This window comes from Triticum urartu, chromosome 3 (genome assembly GCF_003073215.2).
Source record: "Triticum urartu cultivar G1812 chromosome 3, Tu2.1, whole genome shotgun sequence".
Classification (NCBI taxonomy): Eukaryota; Viridiplantae; Streptophyta; class Magnoliopsida; order Poales; family Poaceae; genus Triticum; species Triticum urartu.
The window spans coordinates 356,620,747-356,630,354 of record NC_053024.1 but is presented as its reverse complement, the minus strand read 5'-3'; positions in this window follow the sequence as shown (position 1 = coordinate 356,630,354).

Genomic DNA, 9,608 nt, shown 5'->3' with positions numbered 1-9,608 from the left:
TAGACACCATCATAGAGGGGTTCATCATCCTCATTGGTGCCTCTCTGATGATGCATGAGTAGTTCATCATAGACCTACGGGTCCATAGGCAGTAGCTAGATGGCTTCCTCTTTCTCTCTCTCTCTCTCTCTCTCTCGATTCTCAATACAATGGTCTCTTGGAGATCTATTTGATGTAACTCTTTTTTCGGTGTGTTTGTTGGGATCCGATGAACTTTGAGTTTATGATCATATCTATATCCATGAATATTATTTGAGTCTTCTTTTGATCTTTTATATGCATGATTATATATAGCCTCGTATTTCTTCTTTGTATCTTTGGTTTAGTTAGGCTAACTAGATCAATTTTTCTTGCCATGGGAAGAGGTGCTTTGTGATGGTTTCGATCATGCGGTGTTCTTTCCTAGTGACATAAGGGGCAGCAAGACACGCATGTATCGTTGCTATTAAGGATAACAAGATGGGGGCTATTCCTACATGAATAGATCTCGTCTACATCATGTCATCATTCTTATTGCATTACTCGTTTCTCCATGAACTTAATACACTAGATGCATGCTGGATAGCAGTCAATGTGTGGAGTAAAGTAGATGCAGGCAGGAGTCGGTCTACTAATCTTGGACGTGATGCCTATATATTGATCATTGCCTTTGATATCGTCATAATTATTCGATCTTCTATCAATTGCCTAATAGTAATTTGTTTACCCACCATGTGCTATTTCTTGAGAGAAGCCACTAGTGAAATCTACGGCCCCCGGATCTATTCTTTATCATATTTGCTTTGAGATCTATTTTATTTGCTTTTGTTTTCAGGTCTATTATTCGAAAAACCCAAAAATACCTTGCTGCAATTTTTTATTACTTATTTTATTTCACATTTTATTGAGATCTATTTATCCAATCTATCACAATTTTAGCCCGTCAACTTGACAATTTCTGGTGCCGTTACCCGAAAAGGGATTGACAACCCCTTATACGCATCGGGTTGCAAGTATTTGTTCTTTGTGTGCAGGTACCATTTATATAGTGTTGCTTGGTTCTCCTACTGGATTGATGCCTTGGTCTCATAACTGAGGGAAATACCTATAGTAGCTGTGCTGCACCATCCCTTCCTCTTTGGGGAAATACCGACGTAGCTTCAAGCGACATCAGTCATATCACATTTTTGGAAACATGTCATAAAGTAACACGATAGTCCTTCTTCAAGCCAATTAACATGTCTTAAAAATGTCAAAATTTTCAAAAATTAGGACCTTGAGGTTAATTTAAGTGACATGACGGATCACCATATACATTTAAGCGTGTACAGAACATGTTCTATACACACTTAAGCGCGTACAAAACATGTTCTATACACATTTAAATGTTTACAGTGCCCCGTTTCATCAATTAATTTAACCCCAAGGCCACTTCCCATCTGGTCACGCATCCTCAGACTGCTCCAGCCCCATCTGGTCACCCATCCTCAGATTGCTCCAGCCCCATCCGGCCACCCATCTTCAGACTACTCTAGCCCCATCCGGTCACCCATCCTCAGGCTGCTTCAACCCCAGTACGCTTAACTTGGAGTTCTGTTAGGATGAGCTTCCGGTAGGGAAGCTGCTCCTTGCTAATATGGGATGCCTCTTCGCATCCTTTATGGTGCACCTGGCTGACCGCACGTTGCCAGCCCAATGCCATGTCTCCCGTGAATCTAGAAGCTTCCATCCCTCGTCTAGCTGCTACCCGCTTTTCCCCTGTTTTTTTGCCGCCTTCTCACCTATAGAACTGCCTCGCCCGTGAAATAATTTTAACTAAGGACATGGCTACCTTGGACACGAAAAAAATGTTGCATACATGCATATTTATGAGGTGATTTCTTATAAGAATTATGCAATAATTTATCTATGTTATTCGTAAAAAATACTTCACCTATTTTTATTTCATGCCTAAATGCAGAATTGGTGAACACTTGTACGAACTACGTGTGAAGACAAAGGAAAAGGAAATGATTAGGTGTTGTTAAAGAAGTTGCCTCGCATCTAAGGAAATGATTTTGTGTTGTTCAAAAAGTCCTCCCATTTCACTCTTGGACCAAGAGAAGATACAATCCAAGCCCCCATGTTCTGGACTCAGTTTCGGACTGCACAGACATACCTGACTCAAAACGCCAATAACTCTTGCATCCAGACTCTAAATTGGGTGGTTCTTTTTTTATTGGAAATTTTATTTTGTTAAATTTCCAACCTAATTGGATTCACCTTCAAATTCATCCAGAGCATTGAGATATTGATGAAACAAGCCAACACTGCAGCAGAATCCAAGTCAAATTACAAGTCCAAAGGTGTTGCATCACCTCCACTTGGGCCCATGGGCTTGTATGACCTAGGGTTAGTTTTAGGCTGCATTGGGACATCCTCCCAAGGATGCCTTTGGCAGCCCACGTTGCTCCTATATAAGTATATCAATCATGTAGCTTTTTCCTTGAGTTTTGTTTAGATTAAAGTTCGCCATAACTGCAACTCGCATACTTTGTTTGTGTTCAATGACTAGACAAAGACGTCACAGAACCCCACTTTGATCAATAAAGCTTTCCTCTTAAATTCGCAATATCCAGATTCCAATCTCACTTTCTTGCTTGTTCTTTGTTTTTCTATAGGAAGAAACCTTCATGGTGAGGTTGATCGTGCTCCGGCATAGTCAATAACCTTTCGAAGTTGGTTTAGTGATTTCTCAGGCACGACGTCATCGCATGTTTGTAGTTGTATCCTCAAAGTCGGCTTCTAAATAGGTCTTTTTGCCATCCGAAGTTCGTGAACATAGTTTGTTACAGTTTTCCAGGCAAGTTTTAGAATTTTTGCCTCCTCATACCAACTTAGAATTGAGTGATTCTTTTTGCATTTGAAAGCTTGAGTCAGTACCATTCTTGAGAAACATTATCAGAAAATTGGCACAAACTTTTCCAGAGGGAAGTTGGAGAGAGTGTTTGCTATATCCTGCTTGGAGCTTGTTTCTCATCATTATATTTACTACCATTGTGATCTTCGCTTATATCTTGTTGTCCAGAGCTACTTCATATCCTTTGTTTGCTAGTTGTGCTACGCAGTGATCCCATTAATGTTCTAGGCTCGCGTCTCTAGTCTGGTCTAGCTTAGGACCAACACAATACCATCGTTGAGTGTTTATTCAACATTGCATCTCTGAATTGATTATTGCTAATCTTTTGCTACCATATATATAAAGCCAACCCAGCTCCACATCTTTCTACATCGTGCATATTTATGTTCACTTGGCAATCGCTTTCTCAATCTTTGGTGTTATTTGACACCGTTGGTTGCCAGTCACCACCTGCTGTATGGTAAGAAATTTTAAGATATATAATGATATTTGCTCTACCATGAGTGCATTACCACCACATCCAGGTAGTTTATAGGAACATTATTCGCGAATTTTGTTTCTTGTTTTCTACTAATTATGGAAGGTTCCGGAGTTGTTAGTTCGTGGGCTTTCATCGATCGTTGGAGAATTGCCATCACCTAAGAAAATATAACAACCGTCACGAGAGGAGAAATGACATTAGAATGCGCATAATCAGGTTAAAGTTTCCATGCCGCCATTTAATGGTCGTTTTTGGCCTGATTTATGTGTTGAATTGGAGCACAAAAGAAATGTTATATTTGCTTCCCATAATTTTGATGAGCGTCAAATATTTCAAGCTATAGTTAGTACTTTTAGTAGATTTGCTTTAGTTTGGTGGAGTGAATATTGTCGGGTAAACCCTGATTATATACCTACTACTTGGGATGGTTTAAAACTTGTCATGAGAGACAGATTCATAGATATTTATTATACTCGCGACATGATTAAAAAACTACATCATTTAAAACAAGGTAGTGGCACCGGTACCGTATCATGCTATACAAATAGTTTTTAACCCCTTTCCGCGACGGCATTTGGAACAGTTGCCAATTGAGTGTGGGTGATGGGGGGTCCTTCCCACATGAACCAAAAACCGCCTGGGATAGGCGAGCGGCTACTGACGATGACCATAGAATAAACGTATGAAAAGCCGCCCCAGTCCCACATGTTACATCTCGATGTTACGTTTCTGATCAGAGAGACATCGCAAACGATTACACCGCTATAGTCGTGTGAAAAAGGCGGACATCAACATTTAATCTACCGATATGTTTGTGATAGGTGTGTTATCGCACACGGTTCAAGAATGTAAAATGTGTGGTGCCTCTACTAACTCCAACGTGTCCATTTTCATAACTGTGTGCGATTGGTATTCGTATCACACATGCACACTGGTTTGAAATGTTTGTCGTATTACCATGAATCGCACACGCATATGAGACAAAACAGTGTGTGTGTCCGTCGGGCATCGCAAACGTTTCACGTCAAAGAACCGTCTGTTCTCTATTTCTCATCGCACATGTTGTTTTCTTTCTAACCCTGTGCACATTATTTTATCTGCTCCTGTATAATTTTATTTTCCCCTGTAATTTATTATTCGAATTGGAAATTTTGAAATATGAAATGTGTAATTCAAATTCTTAGCACAATGGTTCAACAATGAATCCATAAATAAAATTGTCAGTATAATATGTTCAATAATTACAGGATTAGACAACAATTAACTATGATGAACCACAATATTTAGAGGTGGTAAAGGTGAAGAGACATGTGTAAATTATATTGACTGCCGATGGTGTTGATGAAGCGGAATGCCCATAATGTGCCTTTCTGCATGCCATAGGCATGAACAACTTGAAGGAAATATACCCTAGAGGCAATAATAAATTTGTTATTTATATTTCCTTATATCATGATAAATGTTTATTATTCGTGCTAGAATTGTATTAACTGGAAACTTAGTACATGTTTGAATACATAGACAAACAGAATGTCACTAGTATGCCTCAACTTGACTAGCTCGTTGAATCAATGATGGTTATGTTTCCTAACCATAGACATGAGTTGTCATTTGATTAACGAGATCACATCATTAGAGAATGATGTGATTGACTTGAACCATCCGTTAGCTTAGCATGATGATCGTTTAGTTTGTTGCTATTGCTTTCTCCATAACTTATACATGTTCCTATGACTATGAGATCATGCAACTCCCGAATACCGGAGGAACACTTAGTATGCTATCAAACACCACAATGTAACTGGGTGACTATAACGATGCTCTACAGGTGTCTCCGATGGTGTTTGTTAAGTTGGCATAGATCGAGATTAGGATTTGTCACTCCGAGTATCGGAGAGGTATCTCTGGCCCTCTCGGTAATGCACATCACTATAAGCCTTCCAAGCAATGGGACTAATGAGTTAGTTACGAGATGATGCATTACGGAACAAGTAAAGAGACTTGCCGTAACGAGATTGAACTAGGTATTAAGATACCGACGATCAAATCTCGGGCAAGTAACATACCGATGACAAGGGGAACAATGTATATCGTTATGCGGTTTGACCGATAAAGATCTTCACAGAATATGTGGAAGCCAATATGAACATCCAGTTTCCGCTATTGGTTATTGAATGGAGACGTGTCTCGGTCATTCTACATAGTTCTCGAACCCATAGGGTCCGCACGCTTAATGCTCGGTGACGATCAGTATTATGAGTTTATGTGTTTTGATGTACGAAGATAGTTAGGATTCCCGGATGTGATCACGGACATGACGAGGAGTCTCGAAATGGTCGAGACATAAAGATTGATATATTGGATGACTATACGGACACTGGATGAGTTCCGGGGGTCACCGGATAATTATCGGAGTGCCGGGGGGTTATCGGATCCCCCGGGGGATCTAATGGGCCAACATGGGTCTTGTGAGAGAGAGAGGAGGGGGCCTTAGGGCTGGCCGCGCCCGCCCTTGAGGAGTCCGAATTGGACAAGGAGGGGGGCGCCCCCTCTTTCCCTCCCTCTATCCCTCTCCTTCCTTCCCCTTCCTCCTCCTAGTTGCACTAAGAAAGGGGGAGTCCTACTCCTTCTAGGAGGAGGACTCCTCCCCTCCTTGGAGCACCCCAAGGGCCGGCCGACCTCCCCCTTTCTCCTTTATATACGGGGGCAAGGGGGCACCCTAGGACACACAAGTTGATCATTGATCCCTTAGCCGTGTGCGGTGCCCCCTCTACCATAATCGACCTCGCTCAATTCGTCATAGTGCTTAGGCGAAGCCCTGCGCCAGTAGCTTTATCATCATTGTCATCACGCCGTCGTGCTGACGAAGCTCTCCCTCGACACTCAGCTGGATCAAGAGTTTTTGGGACGTCACCAAGCCGAACGTGTGCAGATCGCGGAGGTGCCGTACTTTCAGTACTGAAGGAAATATGCCCTAGAGGCAATAATAAAGTTGTTATTTATATTTCCTTATATCATGATAAATGTTTATTATTCATGATAGAATTGCATTAACCGGAAAATTAGTACATGTGTGAATATATAGACAAACTAAGTGTCACTAGTATGCCTCTACTTGACTAGCTCGTTGAATCAAATATGGTTAAGTTTCCTAGCCATAGACATGAGTTGTCATTTGATTAACGGGATCACATCATTAGAGAATGATGTGATTGACTTGACCCATTCAGTTAGCTTAGCATTCGATCGTTTAGCATATTGCTATTGCTTTCTACATGACTTATACATGTTCCTATGACTATGAGATTATGCAACTCTCGAATACCGGAGGAACACTTTGTGTGCTACCAAATGTCACAATGTAATTGGGTGATTATAAATCTATAGGTGTCTCTGAAGGTACTTGTTTGGTTGGCATAGATCGAGATTAGGATCTGTCACTCCGATTGTCGGAGAGGATCTCTGGGCCCTATCGGTAATACACATCACTATAAGCCTTGCAAGCAATGCAACTAATGAGTTAGTTGCAGAATGATGTATTACAAAACGAGTAAAGAGACTTGCCAGTAACGAGATTGAACTAGGTATTGAGATACCAACGATCGAATCTCGGGCAAGTAACATACCGATGACAAAGGGAACAACGTATGTTGTTATGCGGTTTGACCGATAAAGATCTTCGTAGAATATGTAGGAACCAATATGAGCATCCAGGTTCCACTATTGGTTATTGACCGGAGATGAGTCTCGGTCATGTCTACATAGTTCTCAAACCCGTAGGGTCCGCACGCTTAACATTCGGTGACGATCGGTATTATGAGTTTATGTGTTTTGATGTACCGAAGGTAGTTCGGAGTCCCTGGTATGATCACGGACATGATGAGGAGTCTCGAAATGGTCGAGACATAAAGATCGATATATTGGATGACTATGTTTGGACTTTGGAAGGGTTCCGGGCAAGTTCGGACAAATACCGGAGTACCAGGGGGTTACCGGAACCCCCCGGTGGGTGTAATGGGCCTATTAGGCCTTAGTAGAGAAGAGGAGGGGCGGCCAGGGCAGGCCGCACGCCCCCTCTCCCTCTAGTCCGAATTGGACAAGGAGGGGGGGGGCGCCCCCCTTTCCTTCCCTCTCTCCTACTCCTACTCTTGGAAGGGTTGGAGTCCTACTCCCACCGGGAGTAGGACTCCCCTTGGGGCGCGCCTAGGAGGGCCGGCCTCTCCCCCTCCTCCACTCCTTTTATATACGGAGGAGGAGGGGGCACCCCATAGACACACAAGTTCATCAGTTGATCTTTTAGCCATGTGCGGTGCCCCCTCCACCATAATCCACCTCGGTCATATCGTAGCGGTGCTTAGGCGAAGCCCTGCGTCGGTAGGATCATCATCACCGTCATCACGCCATCGTGCTAACGACACTCTCCCTCGAAGTTCTGCTTGATCGGAGTTCATGGGACGTCACCAAGTTGAACGTGTGCTGAACTCGGAGGTGCCGTACGTTCGGCACTTGGATCGGTCGGATCGTGAAGACGTATGACTACATCAACCGCGTTCTCATAATGCTTCCGCTTACGGTCTACGAGGGTATGTGGACGACACTCTCCCCTCTCGTTGCTATGCATCACCATGATCTCGCGTGTGCGTAGGAATTTTTTTGAAATTACTGCGTTCCCCAACAGTGGTATCAGAGCCGGGTTTATGCGTAAATGTCATATGCACGAGTAGAATACAAAGGAGTTGTGGGCGTGGGTATATACATATTGCTTGCTGTCACTAGTTGATTCTTGATTCATCGGCATTGTTGGATGAAGCGGCCCATACCGACATTACACGTACGCTTACGCGAGACTAGTTCTACCGACGTGCTTCGCACACAGGTGGCTAGTGGGTGTCTGTTTCTCCAGCTTTAGTTGAATCGGATTCAATGAACATGGTCCTTTCTAAAGATCAAAAAGCAATCACTATACTGCATTGTGTTTTTTGATGCGTAGGTAAGAACGGTTCTTGCTCAGCCCGTAGCAGCCACGTAAAACTGGCAACAACAAAGTAGAGGACGTCTAACTTGTTTTTGCAGGGCATGTTGTGATGTGATATGGTCATGACATGATGCTAAATTTTATTGTATGATATGATCATGTTTTGTAACACAAGTTATCGGCAACTGGCAGGAGCCATATGGTTGTCGCTTTATTGTATGAAATGCAATTGCCATGTAATTGCTTTACTTTATCACTAAGCGGTAGCGATAGTCGTGGAGGCAATAGTTGGCGCGACAACAATGATGCTTCGATGGAGATCAAGGTGTCAAGCCGGTGACGATGGTGATCATGACGGTGCTTTGGAGATGGAGATTACAGGCACATGATGATGATGGCCATATCATATCACTTATATTGATTGCATGTGATATTTATCTTTTATGCATCTTATTTTTCTTAGATCAACGGCAACATTATAAGATGATCTCTCACTAAATTTCAAGGTATAAGTGTTCTCCCTGAGTATGCACCATTGCGAAAGTTTGTCGTGTCGAGGCACCACATGATGATCGGGTGTGATAAGCTCTACGTTCACATACAACGGGTGCAAGCCAGTTTTGCACACGCATAATACTCGGGTTAAACTTGACGAGCTAGCATATGCAGATATGGCCTTGGAACACTAAGACCGAAAGGTCGAGCATGAATCATATAGTAGATATGATCAACATAGTGATGTTCACCATTGAAAACTACTCCATCTCACGTGATGATCGGACATGGTTTAGTTGATATGGATCACGTGATCACTTAGATGATTAGAGGGATGTCTGTCTAAGTGGGAGTTCTTAAGTAATATGATTAGTTGAACTTTAATTTATCATGAACTTAGTACATGATAGTATTTTGCATGTCTATGTTGTTGTAGATAGATGGCTCGTGCTGTTGTTCTGTTGAATTTTAATGCGTTCCTTGAGAAAGCAAAGTTGAAAGATGATGGTAGCAATTACACGGACTAGGTCTGTTACTTGAGGATTATCCTCATTGTTGCACAGAAGAATTACGTCCTGGAAGCACCGCTAGGTTCCAAACCCGCTGCAGGAGCAACACCAGATGTTATGAACGTCTGGCGAAGCAAAGCTGATGACTACTCGATAGTTCAGTGTGCCATACTTTACGACTTAGAACCGGGACTTCAACGACATTTTGAACGTCATGGAGCATATGATATGTTCTAGGAGTTGAAGTTGATATTTCAAGAAAATGCCCGG